Below are 16,601 nucleotides of genomic sequence, written 5' to 3'. Positions count from 1 at the left end.
ACATTTCTCAATCACCGGGTTGATAGTTCTCATGATCGTTTGATATCACCTGATCTATTGATATCACTTGAAATTTTATTTGTGACAGGACGTACAAAAAACATTACTCTTTTAAATTTAAGCTGTTTGAAGCAAATTCACCTGAAACGCCGAAAAGTTTTATATTGTGAGAACAGAACACGGGCAGTCGCGACGGAATTCGCCCTTGTGAAAGCTACGTATTTATGCAGAAATCGAAATGCAAATCGTTGGATATTGTGAACGACGTGGTGCGACATCTTCAGCGTCAAAAGTGGAAGAACTTTAGCAACATACTAGCCTGTGACGGCTCTTTGGGATCGGATGTAGTTCTTCATTCAGCGGTGGACAGCTTGTGTTCACCAGAAATCTGTGGCAAGACGATACGTAGTCGTTTTTTACGTTTTGCACATAAAACATAAAGGCATGTTATGCACCTGCATATCTTCTGGAACACTATTCACGTGTATTTTAGATCATGCAAACATCGATGCAGTTACAATAAAGCTCTGTATTTGCAGCAAGTTGATGTGATCGGCGTCGTTCTTTCACGCGGCCTATGGAGCAGTGCCGAATATATATATATATATATATATATATATATATATATATATATATATATATATATATACATACATACATGTATTCGGCACTGCTCCATAGGCCGAGTGAAAGAACGACGCCGATATATATATATATATATATATATATATATATATATATATATATATATATATATATATATATGTGTGTGTAGTCATATAATGAGAAGCCAAGAAACACTGACACCAAGTAACACATTACTAACGAGGGTCTCGAATCCGGCAACATTGATGCCTTCAGGTAGCATATGTGGGTTTATTGACCAGTTGCCTTCACCCGAAAAGATCACGTTCTCGTGACGCCTGCGGCAAAAAAGACGTTCCACGTCCGCCGCCAAGGTCTGTGAGTGGGGGCGCTGGCTAACACTCCCAGGGTTCTACTAGTACACATAAATACCCAAGAAAGTGGATGGGGAAACGCCGCCGTGGTAGCTCAATTGGTAGAGCATCGCACGCGACATGCGAAGGTTGTGGGTTCGGTTCCCACCTGCGGCAAGTTGTTTTTTCATCCACTTTAATTTCCATTAATGTATCATTACTTTATTTCATTTATTAAGCACATGCAATTTTCCCTATGTTGTACTTGGTGTCAGTGTTTGTTGGCTTCTCATTATATGACTAATAATTATCGGGTCCCTCGGTTAACCCCCTTTCTTCTCGATATATATATATATATATAAATATATATATATATATATATATATATATATATATATATATATATATATATATATATATATATATATATATATATATATATATCAAGGGGCGGCAGAAAGTTAGGGTAGGCGGATGACACCAATAAATTGGCAGGGACGACATGGCCACATTTAGTACATGACCAGAGTAGTTGGAGAAGTATGGGAGAGGCCTTTGCTCTGCAATGGACGTAACCAGGCTGATGATGATGATAACAGGTCATTCCACATTTGTCGGCGATCACAGCTGCGTTCCGCGAACTCTTTTGAAAAGAGGATGTCGCGAAAATCTGCGAAGACCTATACGAGACTATTTTCAAAGCTTTTCTTGAGACCTTGGCAAAAGCTCCAGTTCAGGCTCACTGCCAGAAAGACTAGCCTATCACGCCATCCGTAGACGCCTGTCAAAACCGATTCGGCGCTTTGATCATTAAAAATGGTCAGCCACTAGCGCACTCATCGTGGTCTCTCTCGAAATCACAACATACATATGCACAAATATAGAAATGCTAGCGGTCGTATATGGTTGCGAGAAATTCCAGCTCTACTGGCCCTGGTAGCCGGAGGTCACAGTGGAATGTGATCACAAACCACTCGAGATAATTTTGAATAAACCATTGTGTCAGCACCCACTTCGAATTCATCGCATGAGCCTCAAACTGCAAAGGTGTCGCCTAGCAGTGAAGTACAGGTCAGTAAAAGACCATTTTATTTGAGACTTGTTACACCGTTTTCCGAGTTTACCAATGTTGAGTGAATCCGCAGAAAAAGTCTACAATACCTTGGCGAATCTTCTGCTTTCAGGCAAGCGCCTGAATCAAGCTTTGCTAGAAACCGAACAACCGGCTATGCAGCAACTTCGCCAATAAAATTGAGGAGCCATTCCTTCCTGTGATGGTGGTCGACCAGCGCCGCTGCTATGGTGGTGTCAGTTATATCTGTACAGAGTTTTGTTAGCATGTAACTGTACATCTAATTGTGTGCATGTCATTTACGTCAAATACAAATGAATACATAATCACTTGTTGTCTTGTCTCTTTCTCTTTAGTTGCGCTTTCTTTTATCACGCGTGGCCTTCCCATAGCCAGCGGGGGAGCGAAATGCTACAAAAATTCTCCTTTGTCGTCATATCAGGCGCGCACTACGTCGCGCACTTCGTCATACATACACACAGCTTCCACCGAAGGGCTCATACGACGCCCCTATTAAGACGCAGGTGTTGTTGACACCACTGCGACGGAGCGTCGTTTATGCGTAGGTGGCCGTTCAACAGTGCCTCGACGCACGCGACAATGTGCGTTGACCGGGGCACAGTTCAAAAAATTCCACAAAACAAAACACCTTTTTTCTAATTAGCAAATGAGCGTATTTCCTACTTAATGAGGTGAATGAATTTTCGAAGGACTAGAGCTTTATTCTAGCAGACAAACATGGGGTTGTCCGTTTCCTTTCCTTAGAAGCCCATGTAGTGACAGCAGACGGAAATTGTACAATATTTGCTGCTTCACTGCGAACTGTGTAATGTGAAAAGTTAATGAAACTCGGTCTAACGTTGGCGTTGTATACGCGGGCACGCGTAATATAATTTGTATCGGGAGAGTTTTCTTAAAACAAAAATTACGGCCGTTTTCTGTCACCATACTCCCTCCGTAGATGCCCATGTATTGTCAGCAGGCGGGAATTCTGTATTGTTTACAGCTTCAAAGCGAACGAACTAATTTTGACAAGTAAATCAAACTTGGCTTATTGATGGACTCGACTTAGCGTCATTTTTCAGTATAATTATTTTTCCCAAGTACATAGATTAGATTGAAAGCTACAGAGCATTCGCAAGAGAATTGGCTTTGCCGCAAGGCCTTTAATATTCGCGCCACGATTTTCCGGAGGGTAGCCATAGACAGCTTCGCTGTAATACAAACACAAGTTGGCCCGACAGGAAGCTGACGCCATTCGGCAGTTACGCAGCTCCTTGGATTTACGGGATGAACTATGCACGGAACATCTCATTTTGTTGTAGCGCAAGCTGCACAAGGACAACAGAAAGGCACATCTGACACACACAGCGCTTTCTGTTGTCCTTGTTCAGCTTGCACTACAACAAAATAAGATATGCCGTAAAAACACGCCCCTGTAGATATCCTCATTACACACGGAACACGGCATTGTTGTACGCAGCTACCGACTCGTTATCACTACCAAGATGTGCGGTGACATTATAGCAGCTGTGAACCACCTTTACAACAAACATTTCAGGTTGCATGAGAAATGTATCCCCCACTAACCTTCTATTTGTGCCCCTGATTCTTTGACACAAGCCTAAAGCTGCTCTACAGTTGACCTTGAGGCTTAATTAGCTGTACTCAGCTGCTTATGCAAACCTAGGTCAGCCTATGGCAAACATTGCAACGCTGCTCTGACCCAACCCTTCCCGCATTGACCCGAGTGAACTTAAAGAAAGTTAAAGCCATTTACGCAAGCAAGTAAATCAAAAGACAACTGACCGATCCAGTTTGTGCTAGCGTGATGCTAGCTGTAATCTATAATTGCGAAATCAGTAATATCATAAGAAGCCAGGAAACACTGACACCAAGGGCAACATACGGGAAATTACTAGTGCTTAATAAATGAAATAACGAAATGATAAATCTATGGAAATGAAAGTAGATGAAAAAAGACAATTTGCCGCAGGTGGGGAAGGATCCCACAACCTTCGCATTACGCGTGTAAAGTTTAATTATCCTGTGCGTTGTAAAGTGTACTCATTGTGCCATCCAAGGACTGGTTCTTGTTCTTTCGGAGTCGGCTTATCTCTGTTCCGGTAATTGATTTTCCAAAGTTGACACAGCTGCATCTTTACAAAAAGTTAAATAAATTATTATGTCATTGACTTACCCGTCAAGAGAGAAGCGCACATGAATTTGATTTAGATAAGAATCTGATTTTTTTCGTTTTGGTAGCACGAAAATTAGAAGCGATAAGCGAACAAATTTAAACCGCTACGCGCGGTATCACTAGCACTACCTATGCCTAAATTATTTCCCCCACCCACACAAGCCGGCACAGCCAGCCATGTGCAAGTAGTGCGAACGTTCCACCTTTAAACACCAGTGTCCAGGGCCTTCAGGCTACTCTCATTAGCGATTGAGGTTAAACCGAATCAAACATTTATATCCTATCTGGGTTAAGGACAGACAAACTCAATTGCGATTCAAAAATTGCCGTTTAGTAGCACTCGTTCAGAATTTATTGCTATTTAGATCAATGTAGTTCGCTAAGTAAAGTGCCCTTTTGACAGCGGTATGAATAGCCTCCACGGATTAGTGCACTCGCCAGCCTTGGTGACGTACGAAGCGCGAATTGCACGTTAGCCGCAGCCAGTGATCGTTCTAGCTGTTTCAGCTCGTCTTCCGATTTTAAGCAGACGGACCAAATGTCATCGTCATGTTATTAGCCGGGCAAGTGCTTTGTTAGGATGGGTGACTGAAGATCAAAAGTATAGCTTATTCTTGACACGCGAGTGTCATTTGCACTCAGTTAATAAACAAACAGAACCCGCACGGAGCAAAGCAAATGAGCCAGCGTGGGAACACGCGCCCGGGAAACACTGATCTGAAGCCAAATAGACGAAAAGAAAAGAAAAGCTGCCACGCATGTGATCTGTGACGTTGCTGAAGTTGGCGGCGCACAAGCCCCTCCCTTGACGTGTGAGTTGTGAAAACAGCTTCTTCCCCTTGCAAAGCAGAACGATGAGTGGGTTTCACAGGAGTGAGTGCAACTTTCGTTAACGATCCACAATTTGACCTTTTCAGCCCCTTCTGAACATAAAAGGCTGCTGCAGTAATAAGTTGATGCATCTATGACTGTTTCAAATCAGAGTGATGATGATGATGATGATAACTATTTATTGGCTTCCCCTTTGAAGCGGGCCAATAACAAATATCCACCTAGCCTGCTTGAATTATTCAGGTATGCTGGACATGTTTTTCATTGTAGCATTTAACATCGAAGCTTTTTATGGCTAGGCTTCCGTGCAGTTTTCTTCTGCGGGGGCAAAAAACGTGGGCCCATCGCTGAGGTAGTGAAACAACTGGCCGACAGCGGAGGAGGTGAAACAACCTTCAAGCACTCCGCCATGTTGCACAAATAAGTTTTGGGGTCCCAATAAATATCTTGGGTTGCAATAGAACCTGTATCAGATAATAATCTGGCAAGAGCAGACATTACAATGTGACACGCGTAGGCCATGTCTACGTTCGCATCATCCTCTCTTTGTCGGCGTTCTAAGCGCTTGCGTATCTACTTTCCTTCCGCTCTCTCGTAATGGCGGCCCCGTCGAAACGTCGCGTGTGTCTTGTTTCCTCCAGCAACTCTGGACGGCGGTCCCATCGTCCATGCCAATGTGCACAAAAAAGCAGAGTAAATGAGTTGTTACCTTTGTTCAAAATTCCGTGTCTCCTCTGTGTCGTGTGCTAAACAGCTTCGTTGGTAATCCACCTTCACAGAGTGGAATGGCTCACAAGCGGATCCGTTCGTATCAATCTCTTCCTCCTTTTTTTTTCACCAATAATGTACACGTAACGTACTTATCTCGATTACTGACGGCTTGATACTTCCGTCCACTTTAAGTCCAAGCGCTTCTGGAAAAGGTTCATTACCTACGGGTCTCACTCGATGAATTCCTTCGGATTCAATTGGGATATGCTCAGTGGTATACGGAATTTCGCATATGTATGCTGCCGCTACAGCAGGCACATGTCTCATCTTCTTGCGAATATTTGCTGCAGTATGTTTTTATCCTTAGGCAACCAGCTCGAGGCTCAAACAGCAAGGCACTGCCTTTGTGTTTTACAGATTTTTCCTGCTCATTTCTTTCTTCCCATTGTAAATATCCATGGTTTTATTACAGCGAATCTGTATACCTCTATCGCCCAAGGAAATTTTCATGTCGTAAGCAAAAAGCTCCTCGTATGTGGGCCGATTACGAAGATAGTGAAATATGGGCCCGACCCGCGGCAGAGGTGAAGTAGGCGTCAAGCACTCCCCATACGTGGGCTCATCCCGAAGATAAAGCAATACTGGCCCTACGCGAGGCGGAGTTGACGCAGGCGTTAAGAACTCCCCATACGTGGGCCGCCCTCGATGATAGTGCAATAGTGGTCTATTCGCGGCGGAGGCGATACAGGTGTTAAGCACTCCCCATACGTGGGGCGATCCCAAAAATAGTGCAGTACCGGCCCGACCCACGGCGGAGGTGAAGCATGCGTTAAGCACTCCCCGTACATGGGCCGATTCCGAACAGAGTCCAGTACCGGCCCGACCCGTGGCGGAGATGCAGTTCGCCATTAAGGGGTCCACATACACAGCTTCACTCGTCATCCTTCACAGAGTGGAAGGGCAAGGTGGTGGTAACAACTTTATTCAGATTCTGCTCAGTTATCTGGCAGGCCCGAGTCCTAGGATGGCCCCTCACGAGGAAAGACTTTTTCGGCGCAGGCAACGAGGGCGTTTTGTCGTTTTTCATCCGGCGTTCTGAGCAGCTCCTCCCACGTCTGTTGTGAGGGAGCTGGCAGGAGCAACCTCGGAAGGGGTAAGCCCTCGACACCCCAAAGAATGTGATTTTGGGTAGCCAATGTTTGATTTGTGGAATTTTGACATATTGGGTTCCATTGTCCGTTGGTAATAATGGCCAGCCAGTGTGGGCTGGGGAACAATTAGTTTGGATTCGACGCAGGATGGAGGCTTGCGCTCGCGTGAGGCTTGCGTTTGGAGGCGGGTAGGTTTGTCTTTTTTGCTTGCAGTAGTATGTTATTACGAGGTATGTCGTTGGTGCCTCATCCATTGGATCTGAGTCTGAGGGGCACAACTCCCGGTTGATTTGACCTCGGGCTACCCAGTGCGCCTCCGCATTCCCTTCGTTCCCCGAATGGGCAGGGACCCATATGAGTTCTACAGTGTTTTCATTTGTAAAGTCGCGTAGGACTCGCGCTGCGCAGACGCCTATGCTGCCTCTCGAAACGTTTACTATTGCCCTTTTTGAGTCGCTTATGATAGTTTGAATGGAGGGATTCATGACGGCCAAAGCAATGGCAGTCTCTTCCGCTTCCACGGTGGACACTGTTTTTATGGTCGCGGCGTTGAGGACACTTCCCTCTCCGGTCACGACGCTCACTACGTAAGTTTGGTGATTTTGCTTTGCTGCATCGACATAAGTGGTGTGCTGGTTGCTTTTGTATCTTTCTTGAAGGGCCTTGGCTCTGGCAGACCGCCTCTTATCGTGTCTCCCAGGGAGCATGGTCTTGGGCAACGGTTTTATAACCAAGCGGCGTTGTACCGCACCGAGTCATGTTGTTCTTCCTGCTGAATTCATAATGGGATTCAGCCCGAGTTTACTTAGAATGACCCTGCCAGTTGCGGTGCTGGAGAGTCGTTCACGTTGGGCTGTTTTATGGGCCTCCACGAGTTCGTCTAGGGTATTGTATATACCTAGCTCAAATAATCGTTCAGTGTTCGCGTAGCTCGGGAGACCAAGAGCGGCTTTATAAACTGTGCGAATGACGTTGTTAACCTTTTCCTTGTCAGAAAGGCTTAGGTGGTAGTAAGGGAAAGAACACACAGTTCGACTGATGAGGAAAGCCTGCGTCAGATGGCAGATATCAGCCTCCTTCATACCGCGGTGTCGTGTGGCTACTGGTCTGATTAGGCCACATATTTGACAGGCTGTCGTCTGTACTCGGGCAATCGCCTCAGAATTATGTGTCTTATGTTGAATTAGCATGCCCAGAACTCTTATAGTCAGTACGGGCGGAACTGGGCCGTCTTCCATACTGATTCGTATAGGTGAGGTGGCGTCCCTTTCGGTGGCGTGTTTGGTTGATTTATCTCGATGAGGAGAAGCTCCGATTTTGTCGGCGAGCACGATAGACCATTCCGTCGCACAAATTTTTCGTACGGTATCCGCGGCCGCTTGTAATGCTTCCGTGATTTCTCCATCGGAACCGCTATTGGTCCAGATGGTGATATCATCGGCATAAATGGAGTGTTTGATATGCGGGATCCTTTCCAGTAATGGAGGCAGGTTTCGCCTAGTCATATTAAAAAGGAAGGGGGAGAGGACCACACCCTGAGGGGTGCCCCTTGTACCTAATCGAAACTGTCCGCTTTAATGTCCCCAAAATGTATTTCTGCAGTGCGGTCCTTGAGAAAGCTTGTAGTAAAGCAATAAGTGCGCTTCGCGACATTCATTTGGGCTAGATTTGTGAGTTTTGAAGCATGTGACACATTGTCAAACGCTTTACTCACGTCCCGCCCTAGAATTGTACGGGTGGCTCTTATAGGGCCCGGGTGTAGAATATCTTGCTGAATTTGCCACATAATGTCTTGAATTGACAGATTTGATCTGAAGCCTATCAACGTATGGGGCAGCAGCCCATTGCTTTCAGTATACTCGTTTAGCCTGTTAGGAATTACGTTTTCCATAATCTTCCCCAGGCAAGAGGTTAAGGAGATAGGGCGGAGATTCTCTAGCTCCAGCTTCTTGGCTTGTTTGGGTATGAAAATTACGTTTGCATGTTTCCAGCTGGTGAGTATATTTCCCTCTTTCCAGTGGATGTTGAAAAAATTGCTGATTTCGGTAACCGACTGATCGTCTACGTTCCGTAGCATTTTATTAGTAATGCGGTCCTCGCCAGCCGCCGCTGTAGTGTTGAGGTTGTTTAGGACAGCACGTACTTCAGATTCCATAATTTCGCGGTCTAATTCCCTGTTTTCTTTTCCGGTATAAGCTACGGGTAGAGGAATATTGGTGCTTGTATTAAAGTAGCGCTTTATAAGAGCTTGAAAAAGGGCATCTTTATCTCCCGGAAAAGAGTGTATGATCCTCTGAAGGTTCTTTTGTGATGCTGTTTTAGTCTGACTGGGGTCAAGTAGGTGCTTAAGCAGACACCAGCTGTTTTTGCGCCCTAGCTGGCCGTTAAGGCGGTCGCATAGCTGGTGCCAGCGTTCCTGACTGAGCTGTTGTGAGTATCTTTCGATATCCCGCTAGAGTTGCGCGATGCGTCTGCGTAGGCAATGGTTGTGTTTCTTGGCGACCCAGCGCTTCTGCGAGCTCTGTTGCGCAGACCACAGGTGGACCAGTTTAGCATCAGGAGCCGGGCCGTCCTTCTCCTGGTCTACCTCTTGGTTTAGTTTGCGGCGTCTTTGAGAAGTGTGGATATCCACTCTTTAATGTTTGTAATGGTTGCGGGTTCGCGTCCATTGCGAACATACCGGAAAGCGTCCCAATTAGTGTGCTTAATTTTCAGCTTATTTCGCTTGTAGCCTCTGGATGGTACCGTAATGCAGAGAATGTAATGGTCGCTACCAACGTTTAGTTCGGTATTCTCGCAGATGGCATTGTCTATGTTCCTAGTGAAGGTCAAATCAGGCGAGGTGTTTTGACTCACGCTGTTGCCTATGCGGTTTGGTCTTTCAGGGTCAACAAGAAGAGTAAAACCACGGTCATGAGCGGTCTCCCAGAGTTTAGTGCCCTTCTTTTGACATTTTTGATAGCCCCTGGCTGAATGGTGCGCGTTAAAATCTCCCAGCAGCACGAATTGTGCATGCTTTGCAGCTTTATATGCTTTGCCTACTAGTGTAGCTGCTGCCAGGCGTTTATCCCTAGGGGGGCTATAAACATTCAGGAATATGAGTTTTTGTTTCCATAGTGATAGTAGTGCTGTCTGCTAGCAGTGATCATGAAAACGATATGTGGCTGATCCTTTTATAACGGGCGGGCTGCTTTAAATTGCCCTTGCCGGATAAACATATACATGGCGATAAAAAAGAGGGAAAATTTAAGAGGGGAGGAGTCCCGCGCCCCGTTCCTTTGTACACACAGCCCGATCTGGTGCACAGACATTGACTTGTAGACACTGAATTTCATCTCTTCCTCTCAGAGTTGGCCAATCTGAGCCGTTGCCAATTCATACGCCACCACTGTGCCAGCCTGGCCTTCGTTACACGCATTGCGTTAGACAACACCACAGCCGGTTCGCGCACTCCGTTTTCGCTTCGGAACCCAAATGCTCGCGGAAGTGTAGTGCTCTCGGTTTGTCGTCGGGACAAACTGGCGCCCTGGAGGACTAGGTGTTCCAAGTAGTCCTCCTCGATGCCACAGGTCCGACATATGGAGTCAGCGGAAGAGCCGAAGCGGGGCCCGTACCACGGTGGAAGAACAGATAAGGTGTCTGAACGAGGCTGCCGTGCCCACGATTTTTTCTGTCGTAGGTTACGTGTCTCTCGGCATATGGCGCGGATCATTGGCGGGTCAAGTACCGTTTGCGTTGAATGGGAAGGGGCGATGAGCGTAGAGAAAGTTAATATCACCAAGAGACTGAGACATGGGTGACCAGTATCCCAGCCGCTCTTCATGGTGTAATTGATATTGATGGAAAGGGCGCTAGAAGTAAGTGATGCTGGGTTTAGCCTCTCACACAAGCAGGCGGGCACCATAGTAGAAACTTTGCTAGCAAGCAAAGTGATATGCAACGTCTGGCTGATATGTCTGAACAAGAAGGTGAAAATTTAGGATTAACATTTAGTGTCCAAAGTCAGGTTTCATGCTATTCAATGAAAACAGTGAACAGACAAGTGTGTGGGGATGGAGGTATGCGCCGGCGCCATTCCGCGTACATTCACATGTTCTGTCGTTCCTACTGGTTCCTATGCGCCTCCCCCTTTCCACTCGCGACGGTTATCGGCGGCAGCGCCCCACTCCAACGCCTAGACAAGAGAAAGCCTGAGCGCTCGGCGAGTGACGTCACGGAGAAGAGGCCGGCGGCGTGTACGGGGATACGGGTTGGATGAAGGGATCGCGCCCTTATTGGCAACGTTAACCAGAACGCACTTATTGGTTTTTTAGACATAGTTGAGCAGATAGCCGGCAGAGAACAGAGGGTGTTCCAACATTATTTTTTAATGCAATACTATTTACGCGCTGCATTATTAAAAAGCCCGTCCATAAATAATGAAACGGTTCAACCTTAGGAATGAGAACAAATTTCGGGTAAATGATGACAGGGAGCGTGGGTTATATTGAAAAGTCACAGTGCTGCCCTCTTTTTCAGAGTAGCTTCTGTTCTGTGCGCATCGCGAATGCACGGCCAGACTTTTCTTTCAAGAGGGAAGCGAGCCTTCCTTACTTTTATGGCTTTCTCTTTCACTGGCCCCCCGCGGACTCCGAGCTGTGCGCGAGAGAAAGGACCCCGCTCCCTCCGTTCGGTTCCTGGAAGTGACCCAGTGACGACGCTTCGGGTAGTCGTGTGTTGTTTCCCGAGCCTGGGGGCGGCGACGGGGATGGAAACCGCGGTTGGAAAAGCGCGGGACGGGCAGACTCGCCCCACCGGCCCTAGAGAGCGGACCACTTTTTTACGGGGCTAAAACTGAACGTTTTGTGTATTTTTAACTTGCTTTTTTGACCTTCTCAGTGTAATTAAAGTTTGTTTGAAATGTTCAACTGCGTTCGACCCGTTATCTAGCTGGACAGCGGACGCTTTGATCCCGTCAAGTGCGATCCACGAGGCCAGCATAGTAAAAAAGTGAAGTCGACTGCCATCGGCCGCCAACTAAACGTCCGCTGCAGTGTAATACGTCACACGGCAAGACCTCCGGTTTGACCACGACATCCGCCTACTGCAAGGACACGGCATCGCCTACAAGTTGAGCAGCTGACGGCACACAGGGCAATGACAAAGTGGGCTCGTTTCAAATTTCATCGCGCAGCTTAGCAGGCTTTACCAGATACGTCCGCTTTGAGTGAGATACGTCGTGAAGCACGCTCGCCAAAATGGATCAGGACAAGCTGACGCCTGAAACGTCTCAAGTTATGACAGGAGAGCATGAAGCTTCTACGGCAAACATTCGATCCCAAAGAGCAACTACGTTTTCCATGAAAGCTAAAGAAACGTATGAAACGAGCCGCGAAGAGCACTGCCGGAGAATTGACGCTGCCTGGAAGAACGTGGAGACAGCTATTTTCAAAGTGTCATGTGCAAAAGAGGAAGACGTTAACAACGCCGCAACGCAACTTCGCGCAAGCTATGAGCGCTACGAGCACGTCGTCGCCAGATACTCTACCTTCCTCGCCAAAACGAGCAGATCTGAAACCCAGCAGGAACTAGAACTTCTGAAAGCAATTGACGCAGATCGTTATGTGACCGTGAGCGACAAATTACGCGAGGCTTCAGAACGAGAACGCGACCGCTTACAAGAGGTAATGTCGCAGCACTCTCTATCGGCCCACTCAAGCGTTTCTTCGAAGTCACGACGATCGGGTTCGTCAACAATCAGCCTAGCCGCCGTACAAGCACGCGCACAAGCTGAAGCCATCCGGTCCAGAGCAGGGTTTGGTCGCAGAGAGGCCGCGATGCGTATTGAGAAGGCAAGGATTGAGGCTGAATTGGATATTTTGCAGCATGAAAAAGAAGCGGCAGCTGCAAACGCACAGGCGAATGCGCTCGAGGCAGCCGTGGAGCAGGATGGCGGGGAGCGCATGCGCACGCTCCCTCCTGTGGACCGAACGCTGCAGACTAGGAGTTATATCGATGAGCAGCAAGCCCTACGCAACTCTGCGCTCGTGTTTACTGAGGTGGCTGCCACCAACTCTAGCGACGACATAAACAATGCTCACACGTCACCGAGGGCCAACACAGCTGCGAATAATTCGATGTGTCTGCGAGCTGATGAACGCCCACCTGACTACCATGCTGCACCTAACAACCCAAGTTATAAGCATGCTGGAGCTACGAGTCGTCCTATGGACTTACGAGTTGAACCGCAGCCGCTTGTGCACGCCCCGGCACACAACAGTTCAAGCTCAGAGCTAGCCGATGTCCTCAAATTCCTGTGCTGCAAAGACCTTGTTTCAAGCGGTCTTATCAAGTTTGATGATCGACCTGAGAACTTTCGCGCTTGGAAATCATCGTTCAAAGGTGTCGTCAGAGATCTAGGTCTTTCGGCCCAGGAAGAGCTGGACCTTCTCATCAAATGGCACGGCCCTGAATCGTCAAATCAGGCTCGGAGGTTGAAATCGGTGCACGTGGATGACTTTTCAACGGGCTTGAACGTTGTGTGGAAACGGCTCGACGACGTCTTCGGGCGCCCTGAGGCAATTGAGGATGCACTACTGAAGCGGCTGGAAGACTTCCCGAAGATAGCTTACCGGGAAAATACCAGACTCCAGGAACTTGGCGACCTCCTGCTAAACTCGAGGCTGCGAAAACTGACCCGTATCTCGCCGGTCTTGGCTATTTGGATACCGCAAGAGTGGTCAACAAAATTGTCTCGAAGTTGCCATCTGGACTTCAAGAAAATTGGATGTCGGTGGGGTCTAAATACAAAAAAGATCATGACACTGCATTTCCACCCTTTTCTTTCTTTTGCAAATTTGTTAGAGATCAGGCCAGCATGAGGAACGACCCGAGTTTCATCTTGCATGCACAAAATGCGCCGTCTGAATTCAATCAGTGGAAGCAAGACAATGCTACCAAGACCACGCGGCAAAGATCGTCTGTGTCAGCGAGAAAAACAGAAGTGGATCCTGCTTCTGCCAAAATTAATCAAGATGCCACTGCTAACGAACGGCAACGGGAATCGAAGGACTTGAAAAGGTGGTGTCCATATCACAAGAAACCTCACCCTTTGGAAAGGTGTCGCTCCTTCAGTGAGAAAACCTTGGAAGAGCGGCAATCTTTCATAAAGAAGCAAGGGATCTGCCTACAATGCTGCTCATCCAAGAACCACATGCAGTGGCAATGTCAGGCAGTTGTGATATGCCTCATATGCGACAGCGCCGACCACGCTACAGCGCTTCACCCAGCACCGCCAACCTCAGAGCCGTCAAGAGCTAATGGGTCTGACGACAGTACCACAGATGACTCAGAAAGAAGAGTCACATCTAGGCGTACTGAAGTGGCAAACGCTGACAACAGCACAAAGTCGTGTGCTAAAATCTGCCTCGTAGAGGTGACCCATGAGACTCAGCCTGAGAAAACAGTCAGAGCGTACGCGATTCTTGACGACCAGAGTAATCGCTCGTTGGTTAGGCCAGAATTCTCAACGATTTCGGAGTGAAGGGGACCCCTACGCAATACACGCTCCGCACTTGCTCCGGCAGTACTGAAGTGGTTGGAAGAGTCGCTCATGGTTTTTTCGTGCAGAGCATGTCAGGCGAAGTCAAGTTTCCTCTTCCACCTCTCCTCGAGTGCAAGGCAATTCCAGAAAACAGAGAGGAAATTCCGACACCTGAGGCTGCAAGGCACTACCCGCACTTGAAGTCAGTAGCAAATGACATTCCGCCTCTTGAGGAGGCTGGAATACTGCTTCTCCTTGGCCGGGACATCCTAAGAGCTCACAAGGTTCGTCAGACAATCAACGGACCCCACGACGCGCCGTATGCTCAGAAGCTCGACCTGGGATGGGTCATTGTCGGTGACGTTTGCGTTGGTCGAACGCGGAAAACGGGCAGCGTCAACGTGTTCAAGACCCATGTGCTGGACAGTGGGCGACCATCTCTTTTTGAGCCATGCCCAAGACATTTCTTTGTTAGGGAGGCGCCGATTCTCTACTCTGCGGATAAGGTCTCAAAAGATTTACGATTGGCAGCAACATTGGATGACAACCTGGCCCCGAATCTTTTCGAGACAACAGAACTTGACAACCAGCGTGCTCTCTCCATGGAAGACAAGACATTCCTCAAGATAATGAATAGTGAATTCACCCAAGACAAATTAAACAATTGGGTCGCCCCTCTCCCCTTTCGCACACCAAGAAGTCGGCTTCCGAACAACAGAAAACAAGCTCTGTCCCGTCTGCTCTCGCTACGGCGTACCCTGCGAAAAAATCCTGAAACAAGGGAATGTTTCGTGAACTTCATGAACGAGCTCTTCATCAAGGGTCATGCGGAGGAAGCTCCACCACTTCACGTGGACGAAGAATGTTGGTATCTGCCCATATTCGGCGTTCACCACCCCCAGGAGCCTGATCAAATCCGTGTCGTATTTGACTCCAGCGCTCAGTATGAAGGGGTATCTCTGAACAACGTTCTCCTGACCGGCCCTGACCTACCGAATAACCTTGTGGGGATTTTGATACGCTTCCGGCAAGAACCAATTGCGGTTACAACGGACGTCCAGCAAATGTTCTACAGTTTCATGGTTCGCGAGGACCATCAGAACTACCTGAGGTTCCTCTGGTTTAAGGGCAACGATATCTCCAGAGAGAGAGATAAAACTTTATTGTGTCCTTGATGGGGTTAAGGGGTGGCGGGGGTCGGGAGGCTAACCCCCAATCCCCCCCTTCCTCAGACGGCGGCCAGTTCTTGCTTCCTGGCGGCGTCTTCGGCCATCCGGACGGCCCAGAGCTGCTCCTCTGGGTCCAAGCTGAGCAGCAATGCCTCCCACTGCTCGGCCGTACTAATGATGCGTGTGTTAGTGCGGGAGGTGTTGGTGGGTGAGGCTTTGGGGCATTGCCAAATAATATGATTGAGGTCGGCGCGGGCTTTGCACGCTTTGCAGAGTGGTGAGTATGCATCGGGGTACATGTGGTTGTAAAGCACGGGGTTCGGAAAAGTTCGTGTCTGAAGGAGTCGCCAAGTGGTGGATTGAGACTTAGTCAGTGTTTTGTGTGCTGGGGGGTAGCGTAACCGCTCTCTGCGGTAGTGCAGTAGAATTTCTCTAAACGTGACCATTCGGTCCCGCGCGTGACCGCGATGCAGAACAGAGGGCTGGTCGGGATCGGAAGACGCAGGAGAAGGATGATGCGCCCGGTGTGCGAGAGCTGGGGCGGCATCGTGGGCGGCTTCGTTTCCAGCCAGACCCGAGTGACCAGGGGCCCAGATGATCTGCACGCGGCGTTGCCTTGAGAGAGGAGTGCCAGAGAGAATCTTTTGCGCTTGGGGTGCTATCAGTCCTCTTGCGTAGTTACGAATGGCCGTTTTGGAGTCGCTGATGATGCAGTGTGCATTGGTAGCCGCGTAGGCTAAAGCGATGGCCGTTTCTTCGCCTACTTCGGGTTGCGTGGTGAATATTGATGCGGCCGCGGAGAGGTGGTACTGCGAACCCGCGACTGCGACTACCGCCATGGCGTTTTGGTTGGGGAAGTCTGCTGCGTCCACGTAGGTTACGTCAGCGGCTTGGTCGTAGCGCTTTTGTAGTTGTTTAGCTCTTTCTGCACGTCGCTCCGGATTGTGTTCAGGGTGCATATTACGAGGTATGGGCGGGATAACTAGCTGATCACGAATGTTTGGAGG

This window comes from Dermacentor albipictus, chromosome 2 (genome assembly GCF_038994185.2).
Source record: "Dermacentor albipictus isolate Rhodes 1998 colony chromosome 2, USDA_Dalb.pri_finalv2, whole genome shotgun sequence".
NCBI lineage: Eukaryota > Metazoa > Arthropoda > Arachnida > Ixodida > Ixodidae > Dermacentor > Dermacentor albipictus.
This window is presented reverse-complemented; position numbering follows the sequence as displayed.